General features: G+C 39.7%; 1 protein-coding gene across 4 annotated transcripts in view; it reads right to left on the bottom strand.

Moving 5' to 3' along the window:
• Positions 1-13188, bottom strand: part of VTI1A (vesicle transport through interaction with t-SNAREs 1A) — a 233904-nt gene that overhangs the window by 166344 nt on the left and 54372 nt on the right. The gene's annotated exons all lie outside the window — the stretch shown is intronic.

Raw genomic sequence — 13188 nt, 5'->3', positions numbered from 1 at the left:
AGCTTCACAGGTGAATGGACATTTCAGTCCAGTCCTAGTCGGACACTGTAACCACTGCCCTACACAGTCTCTATTGGGTGGCGTACAAATGCTGTAAATAAGATTTGCATGAGATATATATATATATATATATATATATTATAGTTAATATTTGAACATGAACCTGTAGCTGCCGTGGGAGAAAAAGCCTTAGGAACTGAATTTGGGAACTAGAAACAGCCCAAATTCAAGAGGCATGCCACTTTTAATTCCTGCTCTGGATTGTATCAATTGATTCCTTATTCTGTAGAGCAGGCATAAGCAAACATGGCCCTCCAGATGTTTTGGGACTACAACTCCCATCATCCCTGACCACTGGCCCTGTTAGCTAGGGATGATGGGAGTTGAAGTCCCAAAACATCTGGAGGGCCGAGTTTGCCTATGCCTGCTGTACAGCTTCAACAGCTAGACTAGACAATAGCCATGGACTTCCTGACTCGTTTAGTTAGCACATAAGAGGCCTAGCACTATGTGCAAGAGCAGGAAGGTCAGCCTGAGGCTTTGCTTGTACATGTGCTCCCCACCCCTCACCCCATGTAGCTGGAAGAAAAAATTGATTTCACACTTCCAAATCCCACTTCTCACTCGCTTGTTGCGTCATGAAGCTGATATCAAGCCAGCTTCATTACCACAGCTTGAAGTTGGCTTACTCTGAGGCCAACCAGTTTGTTTTAAACCACAGTTGGTTTATAAGACATAGCAAACTAGGATTAGTGGAGAGATAACAAAACGGTAGCAAACTCCTCTGGAGCACCATTCACTTGGGCTCCATTCTGCTTAGACATGTATCGCTGAATCAAAGGATGTTGTGTTCCATGTGAATGCAGGTGACATGGTTGCCAGTTTGGGTCCTTTCTTCGCAAACGTGAATGCGGAGCTTTTAAGCAGCATAGGAGTCAACTATATCAGACCATTGTAAGCACACAAGGTACAAGATCTGCACAGGATGGTGGTAGGATTCCCATTAGCTAATAGATTGTATTTATCTTAAGTATGGCTCCTTTTCCCAAACTCTTGCAATGTGTTTGACTAGAACTTTTAATAAAATGATATAAGAGGAACTCTGAGCAATATTTTTATTCAGAATGTGGTTTTATGTGATAATTCTTTTTATACAAAATCCACTCAACTGCTATCACTCAATATAATCTTCACTGCTGTACATCTGAAGATAATGTTGCAATAAACTTAATTTACACAGCTTATTTTTCACTAATCTCCCAGTGCAGAAGAAGGAAGAGAGTACTAAATTGCACATTATAAACTATGACCCAAAAGGTACTGCTCATTTCTAGTTCAGTGAAACTTCACATCCATGTTTTATTATTCACATCTTTGAGAAAATTAATTGACTGGATTTTTCCCTCAAGAAGGAATGCAAAGGCAAAAGTGCCACTAATAATCTAAATTCTGAAGTAATTTCAAAAGTCTCTGAAGCATGTCATCCTTTCCAGTACCATTGCTGTCAACATAAATACCTGACCTATAAAGCAAGCAAACCAACACCTTTATAAAGCCAGCTACTCTTGGTGAAATAGAATACAAACCTACAATTCCAACAAGGATCTTCTTGAAGCAGCAATGAAAAGTACAAATGTACTTAAGCAATAAATTAAAGCGGTGTAAGCCTGACCTTGAATGCTAATTAGTTTCAGACTGAAAACAAATTATTTCAATCACTTTAAGATATAGAAAGTGTAATGGAAGCCGTGTAGCTTTGCTCCTCTATCTCGAAAAGTTGAATAGATTGTTCAACTTAGCATGAAGAGACTGCGGGTGGGGATGATTGTTGTTAAAGGTATATTTTTCCTTCCTTCTTGGACTAAGTGACCTTCAAAAGAAGAAACCTGTTCATCAACAGGAAATGCTTTGCTTTACCATCCTTTGTTTTTCATCTGCATTTATATAGTCAACCCCATAAAAGTTAAACCAAAATTTCCCTATGACAAAATATGGAAGCCTAGAAATTTAGGTGTCTACTGTACCTTATTTGCTGCCATTGCAGTACAATATTATTGATGGGCCATAAAGACGACTAGGCAGTCTTGATCACAACTGGTTTCTACATTTATCGCATCCAGCATAGAGATAGTAGTTGGATGTCCTGTATTTTATAGACACCAAAATCAGTTCTAAGGCCACCAGGTACTTTTTCACAATACGAATACAATGTCCATGGAGGGAGTGGCAATACAGCAAGCAAGCTGGGATAAGATGTTAGCGAGTGTTCAATCAGCCAAAAAAGTTGAAGAATTACAGAGCTAAAACCCTAGTGATGATTCTCCCACTCCCCACTTCATTAAGCATTCCAGTTTCTGACCTCACCCAACTCTCCATCCCAGCTTGTCAAATGTGCCAAGCAGAAAGCTGGGCAGGAGTATGGAGAAGCAGAATTTGGTACCAGGCCTTCTAAGATTACCCTTGTTTGGCTTCTGTAAAGTGTCTGGAACTAATGGGTAGGGATGAGCTTGCTCCCCTTTCTCAGCCCGGTCCAAGAGTAATAATCATTTCCTGCCTTTTGCATCTGCTTGTTCGCTAAAGAGGTTGGTGTAAGAAATCAGTAGCTATGAAAAACCAACCTACATGGTGGAATTTAACAACACAATGTTTGAGCTTTCTTAGTGTCATGTTAACAGATGAAAGGAAGATTGTATAAAAGCAAAGTCTGTTCCCCCAAGACCCTTCACACAAGTTTATTACTTTATAAAGTGGAATCATTTTTGTTTGTCTTGTGTGCCAGTTAGAGTCTATCAAACAGGAAGTGGGATTAAGATTATATCTATCTAGAAATTAGCACTTTTGAAAACAACTCTCACTGAAATTGACAGCATTTGCTTCCAAGTAGCTGACTTTAGTATCAGCCTATAAATCATTTATCAGAATTTAGAATTGAAATAGCAAACTGATAAATGTGAAATAATGTTGTTTGGGCATTTGAATACTGGAATAAAATTTAACATACATCAAGACATGCATGATTTAACATTTATGTTTGCATGTAACAAAACTAGACAGAGCACTAAAACCAACCTAAGATATTGCAATTAAATACAATTTGAATCACAACATTCCCTTCAAACTTCTGTATAGTAACATCTTCATTTACACACCTGCCATTGTTATCTAAACAGATAAAAATCTACTGTTCAATAATGATTTAAAGAATTGTTTCCAGTTAGTTCAGGATTAGCTCACTCATCCATTATAGTTTTATGAAGAAGTGTGTGTTTTGGCAGCTGAAATATACTTTGTTCTAAATTGTATCAGAGAAAAAGTAACTGAACTCCCCTTAAAATGGGAAAACACCACAGTGCTATAGAACTGGTATTATTTTCATGCTAGGGGAAACATGTTCTTCTCTTCTCTTGTTCCATATTATGCAATACAAATCTCTCTTCAACCCTTATTGTAACTGGAATTGAAATGTTTCGACATTACACTTTCTAGGTGGTGAAAAAGATGATGTTAAAAACAGATATAAATAGGGTGATAATGAAGAACAAAATGTGTAGCATTTTGTTGCAGTTATACTTCGCAAATTAACAAGCAGTATTGACTTCCTTTGAGGTCAATAACAGCATTTATCGATCTGAAAAGTTAATACTGACTGAGGTCAATATTAGATCTCAAGGGTCAACAATTCTGGATACTAGTGCTTATTTTGTATCCATACATAAATGTGACATAGGTAAAAAGAGGGCACATTTAATCTTCAGAGATCTTTTAAAAACACTGGATTTTCATATGATACAAAAATAATAGAAGGTGCAAAAGTCAAAATACTATGTTGGGTCTATTTTCTAACAGTTTTTAAAGGAAGCTTAGTATTACTAAGCCAGAGATATACTTTCTAAACTGCAATTTGGAAACATGTATTTTTCAATTTCATATAGGTTCATCATAGAGCCAGGATTGTCTACAGCTCTGTGTTGTATATATTTGGAGATAAACCTGGTTTTACTGCCATGCCTGTTTGTTTGATTTATATCCTTACTTCCTTCCATTACGAAACTCAAGGACGGGAATATAGGATTCCAAGATGTGTTCCATCCAGGTAGTGACCTGACTGAATGCTACTTCGCTTCAGCAGAATCAAGTTCCTTTATATCAAACCTTACAACATGAGTGGATAAATTCAGACCTGGGGAATCACATGCAGCCCTTGAGGCATCTCAAGTCCTTCACTGGTCCTGTTCCCTCCAGTTGTGGATGTTTAAAAGCCTCTGGCTTTTGCGTTGCTGGAATGTTGACTACTGTACAAAGAAAGAGCCACATCCATTGCTCTGTCCACTTGCCTCTGGTCCTGCACACCATTGGCATGCAGACCTTGGAAGGCTGCTCATGATGCTTTGTTGTTTAGTCATTTAGTCGTGTCCGACTCTTCGTGACCCCATGGACTAGAGCACGCCAGGCACTCCTGTTTTCCACTGCCTCCCGCAGTTTGGTCAGACTCATGCTGGTAGCTTCGAGAACACTGTCCAACCATCTCGTCCTCTTCTCCTTGTGCCCTCCATCTTTCCCAACATCAGGGTCTTTTCCAGGGAGTCTTCTCTTCTCATGAGGTGGCCAAAGTATTGGAGCCTCAGCTTCACGATCTGTCCTTCCAGTGAGCACTCAGGGCTGATTTCCTTAAGAATGGATACGTTTGATCTTCTTGCAGTACATGGGACTCTCAAGAGTCTCCTCCAGCACCATAATTCAAAAGCATAAATTCTTGATGCACTGATCAATTATTGATGCTCATGATGCACTGATTTGCAATTGGTGGTCTGTGGACCCCAGGGGATATGAACAACCCACTCAGGGGGTATGTGGCACACCCCCCGTTTCGGTGGCATGTTCTCATATGACAGCATGGTGCCCAAAAATGCCTGAGATCTTGGCACCCAAAAACATTCATTTTGGGGTGCCATAATGTCTCATGGGTCACGTGACTTGTGCAAGAAGAGGCATATCCTGGTTTTGTGTTTGGACATGTTGGAGGGTACGGTGGCATCATTCACATAACAAAACCACCACAGAGATATCAAGAGTAGGAGGTCCATGTCTTGGCTTTTGAGAAACAGGGGGTCTGTAGTATTTAGCTAATTGGGAACCACTGCCATGATGGAATGTAGTATTTGGGCTAAAAACACCCCCAACCCTGTCCTAGGTGGTTAAATATGTAGGACAGTTCTTTATTCTCCGGAAAATACCCATAAAATATGCACACTTTAAAGAAACATTAACAGTGAGATGTTTACAACTACAGAAGTTGGAAATATTTGAAAAACCTTCTTTTGGTTTTAATGCGCTAAACAAATATTGTGATAGCCATCTTCAAGTGGTAGTTGGAACCACATTAATGGAAGTGGATAGATCTTAATCTCTTGGTCACCATAGGCACATGCATGACTTCCCAGAGATTTTCTCACAGAGGTAGGAAAACATGGCACAATATGTGGTCATTGTCATGGACTGAGATTCTTTTTTAAAAAGTGGGATTGCACAAATTTATAGTAGACATATAAATGGGTATTGATAGGTAAATATGACCTCCATGCCCAGAAACTGCATGGCAGTTTTTGGAAGGAAAGCAAACAGCAGGGGAGGGATATTGCTATCATAACAGAAATTGCAAATTGTACCACATGGCCCTTGGCAAGATCCAGCAGGAATCCATTTTATTCATTTTTTATTGATGTTCTTTCTTGCCTACAAACTTCCCTTGCACTTTCGCAAGTTTAAGAATTAGTGTGGAGATTTGGTGTGAGAGGTTTGATTTAAAGGGGTATTTTTAGGAGGTGGGAAGAGAGAATAGCCCTGCAGCCCTGTGAAGAAGCTTGTGAAACAAATCCTTCTGTATCACTTTCAGAAAAAAACATGGTTGTACACAGGATGGTATGTGCATGTCTAGATGATGGTTCATTTCAACTATTACTATAAAATCAAATGCAGTTAGTACCTCGGGTTAAGTACTTAATTCGTTCCAGAGGTCCGTTCTTAACCTGAAACTGTTCTTAACCTGAAGCACCACTTTAGCTAATGGGGCCTCCTGCTGCCGCCATGCCGCCAGAGCCCGATTTCTGTTCTTATCCTGAAGCAAAGTTCTTAACCTGAAGCACTATTTCTGGGTTAGCGGAGTGTGTAACCTGAAGCGTATGTATCCTGAAGCGTATGTAACCCGAGGTACCACTGTATCTGCACTAGATAAGACAAGATTATACCAGGAAAAACAAGGGAGACGTGACCAGAAACACTCTAATATGTTCCATCAAGGCTATATTATTCTCAACCATCAATTTTCTTGTGCAGCTCAGAGACAGGAGGGTTTTTTCATTGTTCTTTATTCATTAGGTACACAAGTAAGTATAACTTGAGATCTTTGAGTCTCCAAATGCAAAAGCATAACAAAGTACAGCACTTGAATGATGATCCACCATGACACAAGAATGCTTTTGAACCTGGCTTCACTTGGAAGAGGATGTGTTCCTATACAAATAATTTTTTAATGCTAAACTTTGTTCTTTTGTGCAAATGGAGGAAAACATTGTTAGCCCAACAGGAAATAGAGGTTAAAGGCTTCAAACATGAAGAACAAAAAAGCAAAATGTATTTCCCCCCACTAACCTAAGCCAGTCAAGTTTTCCACTTGATCTAAGTGGTACACAAAGTCCTAGTCCAACAAGAACTCACGCTGTGAATGTTCTGTGTACTCACCTAAGAAAATACATAAACACCAAGTCAAAGAAGAATTCCTCAATATTAAAAGTCTGACTCAAAAGAAAATCTGAAGCCGATTCCTTTTTTAAAGAAAGTAAAGTGCAACGCAACAGGGTCATGAGTTTGGTATCAGAAAGTAAATTGGAACGTTGTATTCTACTACCTGCTTTGACTGCTCACTATCTTTTTCTGTCATACAAATGCCAAAGAATGGATAAATATGTCCCAAATTTCAATCTCAAAAGTTGGGCAAACCAAATTCAAAACATATTACAAGATGTGCTATGAACGTTTCAAAAAGATAACCAGATCTTTCCTCTCTGGTGTACCAAAAGAATTCAGAGTTGTAAATTCAGGCTGGTATTCAAAAAACTATATTTTTAAGGATTCAGTATCAATAATCCTAACAAAATTCTTTAGACGCTCCAACAGCCAACTTATAGATCAAATATGCCCAAAGTACTATTGACAGCATTTGCACGTAAGACTAAGCCATACCATAGTGCTATGCCCACAGCAAATTGAGCCTATGCAAAGCCCGGACTTCTTTGGTGCTCCCCTGCCTGTTCTGCCCCCATCCCATGGGGCCAGGAAGAATAAACGAGGATTCAGCAGCACTTCAATTGATTTCTGGTTTCTCGTCTTGTATCAACCAGGATCATGGTTGAAAATGATGACAACCCAGGAACTGGCTAAAGTAAAATAAGCTGAAAATGCACCTGGCTTTTTCCTCCCTCTTATTATAGCTGCATGGGAGGAGAGTATGCAAGCCTGAGGCTTGTGCACATAAAGTTAAAACATGACTAGTGTTCTGTGCGAATGTGCCCATTGTATCACACACTTTAAACTACTGTAATAGAGAGCTACTATTAACAAATAAACCTTTTAAAAGTTGACTTTTTAAGTCTGATGATTGCAATGTTTTTCCTTGCTATTTCAAATTATTTCTTAGGATATTTTCTCCATGGAGGAATATGCATGACAAGCATTTAGTAATCCAAAATGTAATAATTAAATTCCTTTGCTGAAGTCCAGACATATATGAGCACTTGAGGGGCAAGTTTGGTGTGTATTTGCAGAAGAAAATGTGTGTTAAAACAGTTGCGGAAACTGTTAACCCAACAGGAAGTTGTAAGGTTGTTTGCATAACCAAAGTATCCCACCTCTCCTTGCCACTGCATCCCCCTGAACTTTCCCCAAATATCCAGATACGCTTTTGGGGACATTCCAGAAAACTGCAGGTAGTGAGCGGGAACAATTGCCAAAAATAATTGGAGGCACCTCTGTGAGTGGAGCAATGTTTTCCCACTCTCACAAGCTTTACACTTCTTAAAGTACCCCCACTTTGCCATAAGCAAAGGAGAAGGAAAAGTAGAGATCCCAAAGGAACAAAAATATGAGCCAGTGCCTACTAACTAAAACAGTGAAGGTGCTCCCTTCTCAAAAAATAGAAGAAAGGAAAGTTAAACTCTTATTCATTTGTGGGCTGGTTAAGACCATGTTGCGTCAAGCAAATGTTATCCCACACTTTCTAATGAATTTCTCTGTCACTTTCCTTACTGCTAAATACCAGCTCTTTGGAGGAAGCAGAGTTGTTGCACAAGGTCTCCCAACCAACTGTAATTGTGCAATCCAGAGTTTGCCAGTACAGACAGTCCTCGTTTTGCGTGAGAGTTCTGTTCCGGAGCCCAGTGCATGTTGGTGGAACGCGCATAAGCCCACACTGACTCTACTCTGCTCCCTTTCATGACGTCTTTATGATGTTTTGGGACTAGTTCTAGGTTCGGCGCCATATGCGTGTGCACAATTGCATGTCATTCGGACATGCCTAAATTGGTCATTGCCTGCAATGTGATCCCACTTGAAAATTTTGACAGTCTGTAAGTGCCCATAGATTAATAAGTAAAAGAAACTCGTAGCATAATCCCATTTGTAACTACTCAAAAGTGAGTCTTATTGAGCTCAATAGGGTTTCTCCCAGTTAAGCAAATGAATAGAGGATAGCAGTCTAAATTGCCCCTACCAAATAGGCTGGGGTTTTTTAAATAAAAAAAATGAAACAGTGTTATTCTACTTTTCTTATTACATGAGAAGGCAAAAAAAGAGAGGAAGGTATCACTTATACCCCTCTCATATTGTGCTGCTATGGATTAAAAGGAAGCTGACAAATGCCATCTAGAACTTGACAATATGCATTTCTGAAACAAACCGGCTTTAAAATAAAACAGTAGCAGAGAAACATGGGTACGAACAGTAAATATCTAACCTAGAATGGGAAATAGAACATTTTTAAAAAACTGACAGTGTCTGGCTGCTGCCTAACAACTGTTCTCCATGCAAAAAATTTGGATTAAGATTTTAGCAGAGATATCCCTTCTTTGGCATATCAAAGAAATACCCAAGGAAGAAATATCAGAATGTACCCCAATCTCAGAGGTCCCGTTTCACTAATGAAATGCTTCCTATATAGTATTCACACATGCATGCATGAATAATTCATTACAGATGAATCAAACAGGAATTAAGTGCAAATATAGGAGCAGCTTCCAAGCACTAGGCAATTGAAATATGGGCCCAGATTTTCAATACCCAAATTGTGTTGCAGTGTGTTAAGCTGAACAGGAAGTATATGGAAGTTTAAGCGGCCTTAACAACCTTCTGAAAATGCAGGCTCAGATATGTAACTACTATTAGAATGCCATAATGTTTGAGCCATCATTAGCAAACACTGTGAAAGTCAACACAATATGAACAGCTTGCAAAATGGCTTGGTTCACCCTTCCCCGTGTTAATAATATCTTTCACTAAGCTTCCCAATTAAGTCCCACTTGAAAAGGGTATAGCTAAGTACTGGGGATTTCTTTCCGAATTTTATATTTAGTTAATGGCATTGTTTAAATATTACTACATTACTAATGACATACACTGACCAGTTATAGACAGTGCATTAAAAAATTGCCTTTCCTCTGCTCCAACAGCTTATCAATAGGACACATAGGATATAACAAGGATTGTCCATCTTTAGGGCCTGTGAGCACACTTGAATTTTTCAGAGCATGCTGTGGGCACTTCTCTGCTCCCTCAGAGTCAGAAGCCATATGCACAAATACTTAAACTTAAAGAAACATAATTGCCCATGTGTTGTTGCTTTGGTGTTCTCTAATGTTGGCATGAGAGGGGTGGGCCTTCACTGGGAAAGAACCTTAACATTCAAAGCTCAAACCCTATTGTACCACAAGAAATGTTAGCTTGTAATGGAGCTAGCTAATGCAAGAGGCATTTCCTTAATATTTCAAATAATGAGTTGTCTCATACAGAGGCTTCCACAGACATGCTGCTATTTATACATAACTAAGAACCGCTTTTTGAACTAACCTCACAAAGCAGCTTACATTAAAATAATATTAAAACTATATAAAAAAACAGCAAAGACAAGCCCAAAATGGGTGTGCTGAAACTTGCCACAAGAGGGTTCTTGAGAAGCCCTGTGGTGGCAGTTGAGGGAGGAAAGGCCACCTCAGTTGGAACACTGGGAGCTAAATAGTTGCTTTGCCTTTTCCTTCTCTTCCCACTCCACATAGGGCAAAGACAGTCCTTTTGTCCCCTCTGGCAGGATTTGGGGATGGGAGAAGCCACCTCTGCTGGAATACTAGGAACCAGATTGTAGGCTGCTCATCCATTCTTACTAAGAAAAATTCCAGCAGTAACCAGAAACTATCTATTCTACAGCGGTCCTATTGATATTAATAAGTGCAACAAACAAGCTTTGACAAAGCTTCAGCTGCTGTACTTTCCAAATCTTAGCACAGCTATACTCCTTATTGCAAAATCCCAAGCATGTTTACCCGGACGCAGGTCCCACTCTGTGCATTGAGACTCAACCCCTTACAAGGGTGTTTAGGACTGCAGCCTTAATCTGTGGAGGTTAATGTGTTGAGGATCTTGCCTTAAGAACATAGCCAGCTGTGGATGTTTGAACTTGCTGACCTTTGCATCCTTTTATCATCGAGGTTTTCTATTAAAACATGATAATGCAACAGACATCTTGAGATGCCTATTTCTACTGGAATCTGTGCACACGGAAACAATGCTCCCATCACAGACAAAGAATGCTCTGGCACTTCAGAGACTAATTGGTTTCTTGTGTTATGAGATTTTGTAGGTAGAAGTCATGCATTGTAGATTTTTTTAAATAAAAAAAATACATATAATGCTATGCGGAATTAGCAAACATTAACTAAGAATTTGCCAGCACCATTCTGCACATCAGTGCAGTTTACAAATCCGACATGAAAACGGTTTTCTGAAACTTGGATGCCTTTAACGTGCATTTAGACAAATACATGAAGGGTAAGGCTAGCAATATCTGCTAATCCTGATGACTATGTTCTACTTCTGCTGTTGTACCCAGTATGTTTCTGAATAGCAGCTCCTGGAAACCGCAGGGAGGGAGAATGCTGATGAACTCAGATTTTGCTTAAGGGTTTTCCATGGGCATCACTGTGGTTTGAGAAAAGGTTCCTGCGGCAAGTTCCAAATATCTCATAAGCCTGCTCTGCAGTAACTCAGAGCAGGGCTGTTAGTGCGGCCATTCTGTTCTGCGGAGTAACATTCCTGTTGAGATATGGCAGGCACACATTACCTTCACTTTCTGGATGCAATCAACAGCATATTGGTTCCAATGCACTTTCCCAGCTAGGTAAATAGGTCTTTGTAATAAGTGTCTGTTGTTTTACTTATGTTTCGGCTGCTTATTTAACAATGTATTCGATGGTTGTCAAACTTCAGGCCTGATAGTTTTATAATGCTAAGAACTTAGCAGCAGGCTGGATCAGGCCAAAGACCCATCTGTTTCAGCTTCCTGTTTTCACATTGGCCAACCACATGGGCACTGAAGCCACAAGAAGAACCTGAGATCAACAGCACTCATCTCACTTGCGATTACTAGCAACTGGTTTTCAGAGGGGTACTGCCTCTGACAGTGGAGGCAGAACATTGCTATCATGGCTAGTAGCCACTGATAGCCTTACCCTTCATGAATTTACCCAATCATCTTTTAAAGCCACCCGGGTTGATGGCCATCACTGCCTGTTGTAGCAGTGAATTCCACAGTGCTGTCTGAAGAAGTGCATTCTTTTGTTTGTTCTGAATTTATCTTTTCTGAGGTGAGGAAAACAGAATTATACACTGTATTTCAAGTCTGGTAGCACTATAAATTTGTCTTTGGTGAGGTGTCCAAAGTTTTTTTGAAAGTCCAAGTGCGTTAACTGGCAGAATGGTGAACTTTGCAACACAGAGACTCACGTTGACTAAAATCTGGCTACTGAAAGTGTTACGAACATATGTCATACCATAATCCAGAAGGAATGCATATGCATCTGGTATGTGGTACAGCCATCTGCTATCACCAAGTGATCTGTCACACCCACCGCTGGTTGAGAAGCAGCACTGCCATCGTGCCGATTTTGGGGAAAGATCTCACTCAAAATGGAAGTGATCTTGCCCAAAATCGGCACCACTGGTAGTGGCACAGATAGTGTGGCTGGCAGGGCAGGCATGGCCTCAATAGCCATTTCACCTGGCAGGCTATTACCACTTGAAGCAGTGGCCTCACCCTGCCTAACGTTGGGCCAGCTCTGGATACAGGTATGGCAGACACTGGAAGCAAGTGTACACATGGGGGAGGTGAAAGAAAGCACTTTAAGTTATCAGAGACCCTTTGTAATTTCCTATGAAAAAGTGAGAAGGAAACAGGTTGTATTGTTGTCAAAGAACACAGTAATTTTGCACCAAGTCTGTAATGAAAAGGCACCACAGTTAATGCTGATCTCTAAAGTGTTATATAAACCTCTCTGGGATGGTATAACACCAGGTGTGTTCAACATGTCTTGCAGGTGCTATAAGTCTCTGTTCACTTTGTTAGAGCTTGCTTGCCTGGTCATAGCTTGAATATTTGAATAAAAGTTAAGTTGGTCTCTTTGTATCCCAGCATTTGCTTCACGTTTAAGTACATAATACAGGAAATGCTACAAGACTTTGGGGAAACTTTTCCATATTAAGATACTGGAAATTTGACAGCTGTGTTTCCTCTGAAACATAAAATACATGTTCAAAAGTACTGACTGAGTTATCAACAATAATCAAACTTTTCAGGGCTGAACTCTTTTCCTATTCATTTGCTACAGCTTCTAAGTAGTTCCATTGCAGAAAAGCAGCAGAATGATGACTGGGAAAACTGGTTATGCAAAAGGTTGAACAGGAAACCTTATAAAATTCAGAGGCTGTCTTTAGCTAATATAAATTATGAATTTATTAAAATGTTAATTTTAGGTACACAACTAAAAGCAAAAGGAGCAAAACAACTGGAGTCTACAGTGTGTGTTACCAATCATTGCGGGTGGGTAAACTGACTACATGTAACTGCATATTAAGACAAATGTAGAATTT

Source organism: Podarcis muralis, chromosome 6 (assembly GCF_964188315.1).
Source record: "Podarcis muralis chromosome 6, rPodMur119.hap1.1, whole genome shotgun sequence".
In the NCBI taxonomy this organism is placed as follows: domain Eukaryota; kingdom Metazoa; phylum Chordata; class Lepidosauria; order Squamata; family Lacertidae; genus Podarcis; species Podarcis muralis.
Note: the sequence above shows the minus strand (reverse complement) of the source record. Positions and strands in the feature narration are given on the sequence as shown.